Raw genomic sequence first — 18,117 nt, forward strand, 5'->3', positions numbered from 1 at the left:
GAGACGAGTAGGTTTAGGTATATATAAAGTGGGAGAAGTTCTGGTGGAGTTAAAGCACAACTGTAATTGCAGTGTACTTGCATGGTAAAGTGTTCACTTAAAATAAAGTCTAACATTCTGAAGACACCAACCACAATTTACATGCACAAACTTACTGGTAATTACATGATAATCCATTGGAATTGCTCTTAATATAAAGTGTAACCCTTTACCAAAAGGTCTGTAAGTCCTGTTATACATTTGTACTTAAACATACCATCCAGTGTGTTGTTACATGCTTGCAATTACACAAACATCACAGCTACAGATACTGCGTTCCAATCTGTGTGTAACTAGGGTTATATATATATGGTTATATATAAGTACACAGGCATTAGGGACACTTAGAATAAAGTGGGACCAAAAAAACTACAATCATCTAAGAATACGAAAAATATTTTCTTTCTGTTACCCAATAAAAAACTTGTTGTAAGGAGAATGATTCTAAATAGACTAAACTCTTACCATGACGAACCAGAATGTTTCATTTCTTAGTGTTTCTTAGTTTTCTAAGTAAGAGTTTTCAGTGAATATACCAAATGTACAGTATTTGCATTTTGGCACAGCAGAACTAAACCGAAAGCAGTAAGTATTCATTCTAAATCATGTTTCACCCTGTGACACAGAGCTCTAGAACGGACCCAATTATTTGTTTGTCTACTGACAGAACTTCAGCATGAATGATTACCTCTATACAAACGTGGGCTAGTGGTGTTCCATTTGAGTGCTAGCAACAACAATGCTTGTTAGCCCAAGCGCATTCATTTTCACTGAATTACACAAGCCCATTGACAAACCAAAAAGTCTGAATATTGTCGCATGTGCCTTATCATGTTAAAACAGTAGCATAATATAACAAATTACCTTGGGGGAAAGCATCCGACTGAAATATGTGTACATTCAGTTATGGAACAGATGAGTGTAAAATTAGCATATGTTTATATGTAGGAAAAGGTAGTGAGTGAAATCCCTATTAGTTTGTACATTTTTTTTATTTTATGTATTTATTTAAATAAATAGTTTGAGGGTTGGTATTTAATAAGTGGGTCTTGTTTGGATGGCAGCTTATTTGCAAGATGGCAAATAAGGCTGAACCAGACAGTTTAATAAGGTGCTTGAGTGAATGTCATCGCTTAACTACTTATGTACATATAATGTGGTTAATTAAATGTGGTGAATTTTGTGATAAACCCTTACCAGTATGAAATGTAATGCTACAAGTGATTTTGTTGTTGTTGCTTTAGGCATGTGTAAATAAAAAGACCCCATTTTTATATATTGTTTTACATTTATTAAATTTGTCATGTTTTCATGCATCATTTCATGTTACTATAATCTCATAATATTTTTGCAAATTAAATTTCTGTGTAAATACCACTTTTGCATCATAAAGCCGCCATTTCGATATCCACTCAACACTTGACAGCTAAGCTGTTAAGTATATAGCATTTTCAATTAATAGTTCCAGATCTCTAAAAATGTTTTGCCCCATCGCTCATCATTTGCTGTAATTTCAATGAAGAATTCTCAGAAAATAAGAAACTGAAATGGGGTTAAATAACACTTCATTTTCCTGTCACTCTGGAAATGTGCCACAGATATTCAAGGACACCACTAACAAGAAAAAGCCAAATCATTTTGCTAAGTGTCCTGATACTGACAACATATCTTCAGTTCTACAATAGTGGAAGAAATAATAAATCAAGCAAATCCCAATAATATGAAGGTCATTTTAATTTTGTAATACAATAACTCTAATTTGAGTTTACTTCACCATTTTAACCGCACTGAAACCGTACTGTGCGTTAACTAAAGTAACAAAATCTGAACCAATCAGAAAATACTTAATGTGCAACTACGTAGACTATGTACTATGTGGGCAAAGCACGTAACACAAGAAAAAACACAGCACAAAACAACAAACACACTAACAATGGAGAGCTGATCACTACTACATTGTTGGTCAGGGTAACAATTTGGAATAACATGGAGAACATAGGATCTATTGTGTTTCACATGGTTAGGACTCAATGGTACAACATCTACTGAGACGTGCCTGAGAAGGCTGTTAAGCGCATCAGTAACTGCCCACTATTTCAGCAGGCTCGGTTTTCAGGTATTTTTTTCCAATTCAAGTATTTTTTTTTCTATGCATTTCAAAGGATAAAAACCAACTCTGAGAATTACAGACATTTCTTAAAACATTTGATTTGAAACAATGATTTGAAAAAAATAAATAAATAAACACGAGGGCGCAATACCGTACACTTAACACCCTTCATGAGAACTACAAACTAGAACATGAAAAAAAAATCCATAGTCTGTTTTGATTAGTTCAGGTAGTATATAGAAGTTCTTCTGAGAATTTGTCAATGAAACCATTTTTTTAACCAACCTAGCCGTTGTTTGGCAAAGCCAAGGCTTATAGTGAATCTGTTTTGAAAGATTTGACAAATAAACTGAGAAAATGAATGGGATTTCGGGCTTTAAGCACATTGAAGCACAGAGTCTAGGAAGGTGAATGTCTCGTTGCAAAAGCCGGCTTGTTTCATCAGCCTGGCATTAACTTGTTAGTACACAGGTCAAATTTGAGATCACAGCACAACTGAATCTTGTAGCATGCAGTGATGGGAATAACGGCGCTATAAAAAAATGGCGTTATTACCTGCATAATTTTTTAGTAACAAGTAATCAAACAAATTACTGTTTCCCCCATTACAACAAGTTACTGAAGATTAAATGCGGTGTTACTATAATTTCTTATAGGCTCAGTTCATCTTAATGGATGCGCAGTATAACAAACCTGTATTTGACGTACTATACACTCTAGTGCAAAGGTGCACAGGTCTCCGACGCTGTGGCTCACACGCAAAGAAAGGAACAGAGCTAGAGAGTCTTACATAAAATACGGAATTATATATGTAAATGATAATCTTTGTTGCAATTTCCTGTTGCAAGTTCTTTTGGAATTCTTCAGCTTTTAAGAACTGCCAGTTTCTCTGGTAGTGGGCGGGACTTAACGTGTTAACGACAATCTTATTGGCTGGCACTGAGCTATTGTTTTCCCTCTTTTGATTTAGGCAAATCAGTTTGGGCGAACGCAGACAACCTGATTAATATTCATGCCTGAGAGGGCTGTTAAGCGCATCAGTAACTGCCCACTATTTCAGCAGGCTTGGTTTCAGGTATTTTTTTAATTTCAAAGGATAAAAACCAACCAACTCTGAGAATTACAGACAATTCAAAACATTTGATTTGAAACAATGATTTGAAATAAATGAATAAATACGAGGGCACAATACTGTACACTTAACACCCTTCATGAAAATTTACAAACTAAAACATGAAAAGAGAATCTGAAGAAATAAAAACTGCCATTTTCTCTAGTAGTGGGCAGAACATAATGCGTTAACGATAATCTTGTTGGCTGGCTCCTAGCTATTGTTTCCCCTCTTTTGATTCAGGCAAATCAATTTGGGGTGAACGCAGACAGCCTGATTAATATTCATGAACCCAGCAACTCATTAATCCAAGTGCGTTTTTATATTGTTATTAGTAGTAGAATTCACAGTATTACTGTTTTGTTTGATATAACACTTATTTTTTGGTTTTTCACTTTTTTTATAGCAACGCTAAATGACAAACAATATCTTAAGCACCACCACCAGTCCTAAGTTAAGTCAACAAATATACATTTATGGCTACTATTAAAGTTCTATCATCTTATCATGCTAAATTAGCATAATATCATACAATAATGCTATAAAAATACTATTCTAATTACATGGTGTCAATAGAAGGTTGATAATATATACAATAATATATTGGATTGGATGGGTGTCTCTCACATTGTCCCACAGATGCATTAAAATAGCGTAGATTAGTATACAGTGTTTCATAATAATGTATTCTATTTAGTGTTCTTTTCGCTCAATTAACACATTTATATTGGGGACATCCAAAGCTACTTCGGTTTGTATCCTAATGTATTGATTCAGTCGCTTTCAGTTATATTTCTGCTATTTGCACATCTGTGAAAAATTAAAGCGACAAGCTTATTTTCAAGAGTGCAGAAACTTCCTGCCGACATGTGACTTTCCGACATGCACTTTTTATGCTGCAACAGCACAGAACTCTTTAGCAACTCAAACTTTTTGCCTTCCCTGTCATTTCAGAAAGCATTTTCCCCCTCAGTCAGCCACTTTCACACAGACTCATTAATGTAATGGAGGCATACACTTTTTAAATATTTGAAAGACGTATGTTTTGATCTTTTAGCCAACGCTGTCCACCATCAATTAATTAATTTACCCATATTTTAACAGAAAGTCAAAGGTTGAAGCGCCGATAGTGTGAATTTTTTTCCACATAACGTGGCCCCTTGCAAATCATGCAAATTTCAATAGGCTTCATAAATCCCTTGGTAGAGGTTTTCCATCAGTATAAATGCGGAGTATTCATTAGATTATTATTTTTTTTTGTTTGTTTGTTTATTGCACAGCTCGATGTAGGGGCATATCAAAGACCTGGCTCTCAATAAGCATAGCCTGCACAAATAGAAAAACTACCTGACAAAAGGAAATTTAGAGTTTAATGCACAAAGTAAAAAGTTGGCATTCAGCTTTGGTAAGAAAAGTATCAAAAGTTCTGATTAAGTTGAAAAATGCTGTTTCTGTATTGAATGTTCTGCCACTGAATCATATGAGTATCAGATTCACAGATCTTTTCATTTCTGCAAGTACTGTATTGTAATTCAACTACGAATGAGACTACAGGCTTTGCCCTGATAATTATTTGAAATATGACATCCTGCTGTATAGCAGTGTAATGTAATGTTATTCTAAAATAATAACAATAAATTGTCTTGAAGTTATCCTGAAAACATTGCTTGTTCAGGCAAGATTTTCTCTGTAAATCTGCGGATTTCATCTTGGAATATAAAATATTTTAAAAAAGGCCCATAAATGTTGTAATGTTATAGCCAGATACAGACCGCATCACCATCAATATTCCAAAAAGTTTCCAAAAAAACTTGCCACATGGATTCTTCACATATCAAAGCTTTGGGATTCATTTATTTCTAATCCTCTTTTTTTTCCATTGCAGGATCTCTGATTCCAAATACATTAATTAATAGTTAAAATAACATTAAAATATTAGTGTTTCCAAATCAAGAGACATGTAAAAAAAACAGGATGGACAGATAAAATGTTAAAATCTAACCTCAAAGGAGGAGACATATATATGAATGATATTATGTGCACAAATCTCTTTTTTTATATTTATTTAAATTGTATTTTCACATTACATTTATCTTATTAATGTTGCAAACAGTTGTACTGCTTAATATTTTTGTGTAATATATTTTCACGTTTATTTGATGAATAGAAAGGAAAAATAAATAAATAACACCATTAATTTGAACCTTTTTTTGTAACAATAGAAATATATTTACTTTCATATTAAATAAATTCTTGCTGAATAAAAGTATTGTTTTCTAAAAAAGAAAAAGGAAAACTTACTGAGCCCAAACTTTATTTGCCTATTAATCCTGCTTTTGAGGGCAACATATGTGAAAAACGGATTCTTAAAAAAAAAAATTTTTTTTAGAGAAACTAGACCAGAAATACATGAATAGGAACCTTACGCAGGACATGTATCTACTATAGGTGGGCATTGAGACACGTACAGAAATCCCTTCATATTATGCTATGCATGCTGTATAAATACACTTATGCTGATGGACATACGAGGCCACATTCGCCCCTGCACATGCAAAGTGTCAGGGCACTTCTCTGGTAAGATGTCTACCAAGGTGCCGGTGATGAACTGCCTGGATTTGAGAACATAGTCCTGACTGCCCGAGGCGCAATGTTGCATCAGAATTTCAGCCAAGGATGTGAACACACACACAGAAACACACACAAACACATTGCGAAAGCTCCTTAAAAAGCTGCAGCCTACCTGTGCTTTGCATTCTTAGCGCAGGATGTGGAAAGGGCAGCAGCAAGCACATAAATCATCAGCTCAATAAACCGCCAGTACTGTCTCGGTGGAACCAGTCATTTTTCTGCATCGCACAAACACAAACGTTCACACACAAACACTTACAAAGTCAGCTCTGTCTCGGTGGAAACAACCGGGTTTTGAATCACATAAATTCACGAAAACGTCCCAAACTGATCTTATATGCAACAGCTGATCTGAATGCTAGATTGTGATGTTATATACAACTTGTGTGAAATTACATACAGGACATCAACTGTTTCAGGTCTACTGTAAATATCTCATGAAATTTAAATTTGGAGATTTCTGGCTTTTAGTATTTTTTTTTTTTTTTTTTTTTTTTTTTAATAGTATATATGCACTCCAGAATGAGGATGTCCACTATGTCATACAATTTTTATTTTTTATTTTTTAAACAATAACCTTTAAGACAGTACTACCATGAGGATGTTTTAACTGAGAACCAACACCAATATATCAGCGTTAAAAATCATGTTGTTACCTGTAGTAAAAAAAACTCAACAAGGTGTATTTGGTAACATGATCAATGCATTTATTATGCTTATTATTAATCTTTGTTAACGTCAGTTCATAAAAAGTCGTTCCTTGTTAGTTCATGTTAGCTTACAGTGGCACATCATGGCCACAAATTAAGAATTTACTTCCACAAATTAATTTGTGGCCATGTTTTATTAATTAGTTCTCTTGTTTAGTTCAGTCATGGCAACAATGTTGTTTTCACCCCCGAATGTCATGTCTGCGTATTTTTGATCAACAACAACTTTTTTGCTTGTTGTGTTATGACTGATATCAAAGCTAGCTGGTCTTGTTCTTGTCTTAAACTCTTTAAAGAATAACATTTAGAAATCTCTATGGTTAAAAATGAATGAATGAATGAATGCTCCAAAGGCGAAAAAACCCCAAAAAACTTTCATTTGCTGTGTATCCATATTCTTTTTTTTTTTTTTTGCCTTTGGTGGATTTTATTATTGACTTGAAGCCGTGTTACATATGAATGGAAGCAAGCATAAGACCTTCCTTTCATTTTTAAAAATTAATGAGACTAGCAAAATATAAGTGGATGAGCATTGTTGCACTCGATCGGCTATTTTGTTAAAAACAGCACAAGCCCTACAATAAGTTTGGCTTGTGCTGTTTTGGAAAATACACCAAAAGTAGACAAGAATGCTTTTTGTTCTTTAAAAAACAATATCACTAAAGATGGAGGTATATAATACAGATCAAATAAGAGCACATATTTAGCGAAATCTGGAAACTGCATTATTTGAACATTATTTGAGTTTTATAGGGTTTAAGTCAATATCAGCTTTCCTTCATAAGCAGAACAGTTTTCTACTCTGACATGAGAGTTAAATAGAGATAATGCATAAATATAAATGAAGTGGTTTTATTCTAGATTGTTTGCAGGGAACCTCACTTTTGGGGAGGTTAAAACATTAGTCCCAGGCATTTATTTTAAATGAAGTCCAATTAATACGAGGTAATCAAGCGTTTAATTAAAAACCCAATTTTGTGCCACCTTGAATCATCTAGTGGTTGTGTTTTTTTTCCCTCCTCATTTTGACTGAGCACAGCAATGAGTAGCTTTCTGTCCTTCCACATAAATTATTCATTTTGACTATCTCCAGAAAGGCCTGGAGTCAAATTTGGCTTGATCTGTAGGTAATTTGTTCCACTAGCAAAACCTACTTCCGCCTTAATCTCTCCAAAACAACACAAAATATGTTAGTTTTCACTGCTAAATGATATTCATACTTCATTAGTATGATAATACCTTCTAATTTTAAGGCAAACACTCTAAATTGGGAGTTATAGATGTACCGGTATCACATTTGCAGCAAAACTGGGCCTATTACCTGATAAATAGAGGCAGGCTATTAGATTGATGTGACTGTTTTTCAAAGGTCCTGTAACAATGTGCTTTAGGTCTGCTGAATAACAAGCAATCTGTGTCATTGTATGGGAAACAGTTGTTGGTCCATCCTAAAATGATATAAGTCTCAGGTATAAATTTGTCTTAAAGGAATAGTCCACACCAATGGATGGACTAATGGATTTGTTTCTCACAAATGCACAGGTTTTTACTTCATAAGATATTCATTGATTTGCATTCAGTCATGTGGATTACTTGCGGATTATTGTAATTACTACTACTATTACTACTTTGACTAAAGATGATTGCGTTTTGAGTGTCCCTACTGCATCACTCATCGCATTTAGTCTGCCATTGACGATACTAAATGGGCCCAGGAATACTTCCAGAAACCACTGTCGGTAAACACAATCCATCTAAAAGCAAAAAAGGCATATATGAACATAGTCCAGAAGCGCCATCATGTCCTGTGGGCCAAGGTTAATTTAAAATAGAGTGTTTCAAAGTGGAAAGACTGTTTCTATGGTCAGATGAGTCCAAATCACGAATATTGTGTCCTCCGGGCTAAAGAGGAGGAAGACCTTCCTGCTTGTCATCAGCGTTCATTTCAAAAGCGGTATGGGCAGCTTGAATAATTTTGAAAGGGACTATGAACGCTGAAAGATATATAAAGGAGCAACATATGCTGCCCTCCAGATGCTTTGTGCATTTCAGCAGGACAATGCCAAACCACATACTGCAAATATTACAATATCATGGCTTTATGGAAGAGTCCTGGTGCTGAATTTGCCAGATCATGTCAAACATGTTAAAGATGACCATGAACTCTTCAGCAGTTTAAAATCTACATCAAGCAAGAATGGGACCAAATTCCAACACCAAATGTCTTCAAACTGTTTTAAAAAGAAGAGAAGACGCTACACCATGGTAAACATGCCACCATCTCAACTGTTTTGAGACCTTTAGCAGGTATAAAATTTTGTGCATGAAATTTTACAAAATTCTCAGTTTAAACCTTTTGTTATGTTACCTGTAAATTAAAATTTGGCTTGTGATTTTAAATAATTAATTTTATGCAAATGTATAAAAAAAACATCAGGTTGTAAATTGTGCTATAACTGTGCTATCATTCACCTGCAAGTTTAATTAAAATATCAGTGTCCCACCCGATACTAAATCAAACACACGGATGAAAAAAAAAATCCAAAAGAAAATCTTCTATTCATAGTTTTGTTTTTGTTTTTTCATTGTGAAGATCTACAATAAAGAAACAAATAAAACATACGTTGCTCTCTGAACTCACATGCTTAGCCACAAACAGAGAATCTTTGAGGATATTGCCAGAGGGTTAAAATTTCAATAATAAAAGCTGCTTCAGATGAATAGTCGAGATTGAAGAGGTAGAAGTAAGGCGATTGCCTAAAAAACATTTTCACCCTGAACACAGTGTTGCAAACCATACCAACATCTCAGGTTTTGTTGAGGAGAGATACAAAAATGTTAGTTGGAGTGAGAACTGCATACTAACAAGAGCACAATAAAGACTACAGAAATATAAACCAATGTAGCTCTATTGCATTTAGCCTTAAATCAATTCTCAAATGATTTAAATGAAATACACAAACCTCTTTCGATCAGGTGGCAGTGATTTTTATTCCCCGTTCCATGTGTTGTTTTCTCTTTTAAACGAATTAAACAAATGCTGTGTAAATCTTTGTTCTTTGTCTTACTACGACAGTGCTGTCTGTGAGAATATTCACATACACGGGTTCAGCATGGTTCGTGCTTTTACTTTTTTCTTATCAGCATATGAACACTTTATGATAGGAAATACGTACAGACATGCACATTCACAGCACAGCGGTGAAAAAATGGCAGCTAGACACCTTGAATGACACCTTACACAACCTTCTACTTTCACTTTCTTGCCTGTCATGTCCATTGTTACCCATTAGACAGCAGGGGCACTGCATGAAAGAGGGCCATACCTTCAGGTTCAGCTGAGGAACAGAATAGCACGACTTTAAGTCCTGTTCCAGTGATGAGTTTTGGCAGATTCGTAAGGGTCTGTGGATAGTTCACAAACTTAGCACAGGATGTGTATGGTTGAAAGAGCGGAAGTGCAAATCCGGATGTACGGGAGCAGAGAAGGATTCCTAAAGCTCAAAGTTAAGCTCGAAGCCAGACTCGGACAGTCTGTGTGAGAACAGCTTAACATTGCTTCATCATTAACCGCGCCATACCGACATCCGCAGGCCTACAAGGAATGCATTTTCAAAGATCTTCGAGGAGTTTGAAAGCCGCCTCTACACGAGCATGCTAATTTATAAACGGCTTTGGCTAATTTGATTACGTTTTCAGGCATGAATAGGAGTGAAGTAATCACAGCTCTGTTTAACAAACATGTTCAAATTGAAAATTTCCCATAAAAATCAATGCATGAATGCTGGTTTAATTTTGCACTAATGCATTAATTTATCTATACTCAAATTATCGTTAACATTACTTGTAAATGAGAAAAGCGTGCAACTTTTTTGTAGCAAGTACAAATGTATAATATTCTAGGCATTATCACCATCATAAATTGGACTTGTCGTATCTATAGAGCCACAGACATTTTCCTTTACATGGATAAGGTCCGAAAAGCCAATGCTGTTAATTACATCTAATGCAGAAAGGGAGGCATAAAAAAATCTTATCTTTTTAATTGTAATTAGAATTCCGGGCTCCTCTCTTTGCCTATTGTAGCCGGTTTGATTAATATGTTTTTTTACGCAAGAAGCCAAACAATGATTCTCGAATCTATTGACTTTTATTAGTATCTCCATTTCCCGTTGTGCATCTGCTCTTCAATGCACCTTCTACATATGCATGTAGTGGTTTGTATTCAGATCAGATGTTGGTTAAATAATTTCATCTTACAGGTGTATGCTCAGTGAGGTAGGTAAATCAAGTAATATTCCTTTTTATTATTCTCCGCACAGGGTGCCATTTGTTAGGAACCTTGGAAAGACCCACTTATGTTAACCAAACCAAGACACAATATGTCAATCCTTTGGAAATATATTCATGGACTGCACATGGGACCTCTCGGTATCCATATTGTGAAGCAATGTCATTGTGAGTAGCGCAAACAAGGTTTAGGAATCATCTCTTTTTAGAAGATTGAATTGCTTGTCCTTGATGTGTATAAATGTGTAAGGAGTTATGTAGATTTTCTAGAAGATTTGCCTTTTTTTAACCCAGCCTAGCCCTGACACTGTTTTTTTTCTTCTTCACCTGTAGATGTAAATGTTTAATAAAACGTTATTTTCAGTATTAATGCCTCACAATGTTTGTACACAATGTTAGTTACTGTAGTTCTGGACTAAATGTGAACATCTTACATAAAGTCAGTATTCCTCAAAATGAATAAAAACAAAGCAAACAAATATTATGCAAACCTGCAATAATTAGATATGTTAACTATATCTTTGCAGACGTTCGATGATCCAGTGCAAGCTAATAAGCGAAAGCGACTTTACATAAACATAATAATTGCGCAAAAGCAAGTACTTTCTGTAAAAATAACAGCTTCCATTTTATATTAAGTGGCCTTAACTACCATGCACTTACATTTTAATTAATCATTTGAATTTATAATGCATTTATTGTTTAAATTCATTTTTTACATAGTTTTTCTTTTTATATATAAGTACAAAGTAATTACATCTGTAATTAAATGTATAATTACACTGACCCATCCCTTATACTTTAACCCACCTTTCAACCTACCCATACCACCAAACATGTCCCTAACCTATATCCCATCTCAATAGCAAAAAGTGTTTTGCAATACAATATTAAAACATTGCACAATTTTTATTTTTTTTTTTGCAAGTAGTAGTTCATATAAAATCATTTAATATAAAGTGTAACCAATTAAAGCAATTAGTGACTCTTTTACAGAGTAGTGCAGTATTGTAGTGCATTACTTTTAAAAGTAACTTTCCCCAACACTGCCCAAAATGATATGGGCTGGAATTAAAGGATTTAGCTTGCTGCCCAAATGAGACCCCTGTAATGACTTTACCTGCTCATCCTTGTGTAAACTGAAAGAAACAGCAAAAATGATCCCTACTTATCCTGGCATATCCCATCATTAAGTCTGGCTTTGGTTCACCTAATTAGTGTGTCAAGCGCTTCAAGTGATACGCCACCGTATGGCCCTTATACACACTTGGAACGTCAATAATCTTAAAATAATGAGGTTTCGTATTTTTCAATGCATATATTGAATCTATATTGTGTTTAAATATGTACTGGCGAGTAAGCAGAGGATTCTTCATTCTCTGTGAGACAATGGCCCTGTTGGCAAATGTTACCCAATTAGAGAGAAGCACCACTGACTGTCTGAAGTGCTGCAAACTGGAAGCTTGCAGTGGTTCCAGAAAGTCTAGGAATGAAGTAAAAAATAAGCTCTAATAAGACCTAATATAGATTTATTAAATTGGCATGTATGTTTGGAGACGTCTAAGAGCACGGGCACAGTACCAATAAATGTTTATTTTTATCAAAGTACTAGTAATTAAAATGTAATTATTTAAAAAAAAAAGTAAATTGAATAATGAATTATGCTTCTATTCAATTCTGAAGAAGTAGTTGTGACTACCTTTACAGTAGAGGTATTACAGTCAATATACACTTTTTTGGAAAAAAAGAAAATGAATACATTAATTCAGTAAGGAAGCATTGAATTGATCAAAAGTGACATTTTATTTATAAAAAAATATTTTGAAAGAAAATACATCACCGTTTCCACAAAAAATATACTTTTATATACGCATAATAATAATTAAAAATTGCTGCAAAACAGCATATTTGCCGTAACAGAAATGCAATATATTAAGGTAGAAAAAAGAGACATTTTAAATTGCAACAATATTTCATAATCTATTATTTTCACTGTATTTTTGATCTAATAAAGGCAGCCTTTGTGAACATAAAAGACTTAATCTTAAAAAATACCATTTCAGAAGAACAGCCACGTCTGCCTCTAGATAACTTGTGCATTTGTTCTTTTGGTATAATTCTTGCCTCCCCAATCCAGACCTGACTAATTTTCAAACCCTGCTTACGGCCATTACCAGAGCTACAGTGTTGTAAAAGGGATTTAGAGTGGATTTAGAATGCATAAGCTTAACCTCAATACCAAAACGCACTGGCCTCATATTAGCAGGGATTGACACTAATCTCAGGGCTGGGAATTTACTCCACGGGGAGCGTAATATGAACGATTTCTTGAACATCTATAAACTTATCTGTTCGTGTTTTCACTCATAGTTTGTCACACAAATATTTTGGCTTTAACTCAGCAGATCGGCATTCTGGGGTTGAAGGACCGACCTACAGCGAGAATATGTCGGGCTTGTGTTCGAAAATTACAAATTAGCACGATACTGCCTGTAAAACTCCCCGCTGCCTTTCTCTCTCAGGGATTTTAATCCAGCGTTTAAAATTCACAGCCATTCATAGCGTTCCCAACAGAAAGAGAGCCGGGTGGAGGTGTGAGAGGCAGCCAGGCCCAGCAGAACAAATGAAGCTGGAGCCACAGCGAAAAACCAAACAAAGGCTGTGGGGAATACACTGTGTGTGAGCACAGCAAAAAACATCTCATCAGACTCCGCTGCAACGGTCATGCTTATTATATGCTCTCTGCAAACCTGTTAATACAGAATTTATGCTATTTGTTCAACGTCTACTGCCATGGGGACGCATTTAAAAACCAATCAGGGGACTTGAATTTAAACGATCGCTTGCACGTTGAGTGAAAAGAGTGATTTACAAGACGTTGACAACAACAAAAAAAGTTCCTTAAATTACACTGGGGGGAACAAAAAAAAAAAGATATTATTATCAGCTGACAAATGCAGCTTTTTATCTGTATCAGTCCAATTATATATTTAGTGAAGCCCGGTGTATAATAGATAAATTGTCATGGGACGTAATTATTTAAATTTGACCTACCAATTGTTAAACACAAATTAAATGTTTTTGGATAAGAAAAAATGTTGTAGTTGTATAACATTCAACTGTACATGATTTTACTGGAGATCTGGGGAGTATGCGCAGATTTTGGATTTTCCTGACTTACATTTTAAATGTTTTATGGCTCATAAATTGGATAATGATGTAGGTTTAAAAAACCAAGTCAGGGCAGTAGCCTAGTAGCATCAATTATTTTTTCATTAATAGATTTAATAGAATTAATTTTAGATTCTTAAACATGAGACTCAGATTAAATGTTGCAATGAATGAGCCACGTTACATACTGGAAATAGAGAAGATATAGTTTGTTTATGTTTATGAATCTAATAAGCTCAAGTTATAATTATCCTTGTAGCCTTTAGAAACATAGATTGGAATGTTAATAACAGCCCATGTCGTCTTTAGATATTAAAAGTTGTTTTTCATGTAATAAAAAGTACTACATGTTTCTAATAGCTATTGGAAAAAAAATATTGTTTTTTTATTGGAAAACAAGGTTGAAAATTTTCCATTGCGGCTCTAGGAATGGCTAAAAAAAATATTGTAAGTTTATTGAAAAAATAGCTAACAGTCGATATTAAAGGGTCATCAAAAATATGAAAAGTCTCATCATATTTCATATACTTGGTCATCATACTCTTATCTTATCATACTCAAAGTAATCAAATACTCAACCACAAACCTGCATCTCTCTCTCTCTTTCTTTCTTTCTGTCTTTCTTAGAAACTAGATATTAAATACATTTTTGTTTTGAGCACCACTGACTTTCAACGTATGGACAAAAACAGTCAAAACATTCTTCATAAATCTTAACATTTCGCCTCCCTAAAACAAGGTAAATGGTAAGTAAACGGTGACACAATTCACCCGGAAAAAAATTAAGGATATTTAGCACATTAGAGCTTTTAGCTCTGTGAAAACGGATATGAAAGCGGAATCATTACTTGAGTTACTTGAGTGCAGGCAGCTGTCATTCTCAGCGTTTGTCCTCCAGTTATTTCTTCAATTCTAGTGCATGGTGTTGTCATCAACTCAGCTGCCTAAAGCAGTTAACTGATGGTTCCACACACAAACTGTTCAGACAGAAGGGCTGCATTTGCATTAGGGCCAGACTGAAATTGGGAACAAAACAAAATGGAAGCTTGTGAGACTCGGGATGGTTAAACAAGGCCATGAAAGACCTATTAGTGTTTGTCATTTTCTGGTTTAAATCGCAGCCTGGAAATCGATACGTGCCGCACGGGATGTATTAACTTTAAACAGATACAATTGGTGATGTTACTATCACGCAATTTTCAAGACATTATCTAGTCCGTAATAACACCCAGGAGCTGCTGAAAAGGCACAGTTCAGCTAAGGTCCTGATTTTTAAATGGAAAGCAGCTCTGATCTGCTTCAAATCTTTACATTCCGTGGCTGGAAATTGTCAAATAAAGAGAGACGGCTAAAGCAAACCGACTGACTGTCTTGCACAGAATGACTAAGCCAGCGTTCTGCAGAAATGCATGCTACTATTGTCATCTGCCAGAGGTGATCCACTGCACATATATTTACACGCGCCAGACAGTGCTCACCAGCAGCCCCCACAGAACAACATATTTTTAGAAACTGGGTAAACTACGAGAGTGGTTCTCATACTACCGTAAGATCTAAGTGGATTGGCCATAAGTGGCACACACCGTTCAAAACGTTTGGGTCAGTAGCATTCCCTTTAATGTTTAAAAAGAAAAATTTCACAAAGACTGCATTTATTAGATCAAAATACTGTATGTAAAAATGTACTGTAAAAAATACCATAATATACAGTAACTGGTTTCTATTTTAATATCTGACCATGGACCACAAAATCAGTCACATTGGCCTTTTTTTTGAGAATTAAAAGATAAATAAGCTTTCCATTGATGTTTGTTAGGAAAGGATAATATTTGACCAAGAGACAACTGTTTAAAAAAATCTAAGGGGTCCAAAAAAATCTAAATGTTGAGAAAATCACCTTTTAAAGTTATCCAAATGAAGTCGTGAAGCAATGCATACTACTAATCGAAAATTAAGTTGATAATACACATATGTAACTTTATAAATAAATAAATACATAAAGAAGTGCCGCGTGGATACATCTCGAATAACTCACAGTGCACTTCTGTGCTAATCAGATTTAGATCTAGGAGGGCTTGCTTTAAATGCACTTGACGCATAAGATGTAACAAGATGTAGACTTGTGTTGCGCTGATCATTGAGTAGATGCTATTGGAGATTAGCAAAGGTGCTACGCTAGTCAAAAAGAACAAATCAATCACATGATTTATGACGCCTCCACCGGCAGCACTCAGACGGACTCCTGAGAGATGGTTAGACTGCAGACTCCGCTTATTGGCAGTCCACAGCCTGAGCCTAATCTGATGCTATCTGCCAAAACTTTGCTTAAAGGCGTACAATATAAGAGCATCAGCATCTGTCAGATCAATTTACTGGTTCAATGAGTAGGTTACTACAAACACTTACAGGCAGAAAATACGGCAGTGCTGGGCCAATGCAGCCTCCGAGCATAAATAATACAGAGGGAGAGAGTAGAGAACGCTATTGACAAGATTTAAATCAACCCACTGAAGCCAAAATAATAAGCTGCTTTATCTCAAACTGAAACTGTCCGTTGAGCACACACACACACACACACACACACACTTCTACAGACTACACACTCGGACTGTCAATTTCACTCTGCTTTAGTTCAATGTAAATTCATGTTTTACGAATTTGGAAATTATCGTCATCATTATTATTGTCGTTGTTGTACTGTGAGGGCCAAAATAAAAAAAAAAGAATAAGCACATCTGACCAATCGAAACAAGCTAATTAAACAATATTACAGTAAAAATAATATGCAAATAAAACACACTATTTGTCGCAGTCAACAGCATAGTAAGAAAAAATTGCCACTAAGGAATCCTGAAAGCTAAATGTATTACAGTTCCTATAATTGTAAGGAAATTAAACCGTTACAAGAAAAATACTGCCTGGTCTCATGGCATTAACGTACCTTGGCGCACTTTTTAGCGAGACACAAAATATGTACCAGTAAGTACATATCACTGCAGTTTTCAAAAGAAATGAACACTAGAGACAGTAAAACTCTGATACCTTTTATTCTTATTTACAGAGTTTTGAATAATAAAGTGCAATTTTAAGTCATGTCATGACTTCAAAACAATATTAATATGCTGGGATATTTGAAAATCGATGCTTTTGAACGTTATCGTCACACATATCCAGCTTCATATCTATGGGCTTTCATGACGGTAGGTTTGTTTGGTGTCTTACGGAGTACAGAGAGGCGAGGAGCTCCGGTTCAAATCTGTGTAAAAGAAAGCTGAAATGGCACGTTTGCATAAACAAATGTTTTTATATCAGTTTTAAAGAGATACAGCTTTTTATATCAGGTAGGTATAAAAAGATATTTAATGTAACAAAAACACAGAAATATATGTATATATATATTTTCTTACATTTAATTACTACTTAAATAAATTGCATAAATTGAATTAAATTATGTGCCAGCCATGTACATTTGTGAAAGAGAAATTTACTTATTCCATTTATTACACAAGCTATAAAAATAATATAAGGGGCAAGGGACTTCCATTTGACATCAAGCGTGATTTTATGTTTTACAGTAAGCAACACTTGTTGGTGTTTGAAGCTGTATTAGGTTTTCCTTGTTATCTTGTTGTGTTAGGTCTTAGTCAGACAAGCGGCATATTTAATTTTTTATAAAACAAAATGGGGCAGTGCTTAACAGAAGTACACGCTTTCAATGGAATGATCTGTTGTTTAATAACATACTAATTGAAACATCTTTCCAAACAAAAAAGAAGTAGAGAAAAACTCCATAAAAAGTTTTGAAAATGGTTTTGAAAAAAACAATCTAAGCCTTTTAGTTGTAAAGATGTCAGTCAAATCTTCACCATCTCATTTTAATTAGCTAAAATCTCAGAATATCATGTGTACCAACAAGACTTATTTCTGTTTCCAAAAGAAATGAACACCAGTGACAGTTTTCTCGAAAACTTTTTACCATTCTTTAAGAATATCATGTTATGACTTCAAAACAATATTAACATTCTGGGACATTTGAAAACATGTGTTAGCATCAC

This window comes from Puntigrus tetrazona, chromosome 8, assembly GCF_018831695.1.
Source record: "Puntigrus tetrazona isolate hp1 chromosome 8, ASM1883169v1, whole genome shotgun sequence".
NCBI classification, from domain to species: domain Eukaryota; kingdom Metazoa; phylum Chordata; class Actinopteri; order Cypriniformes; family Cyprinidae; genus Puntigrus; species Puntigrus tetrazona.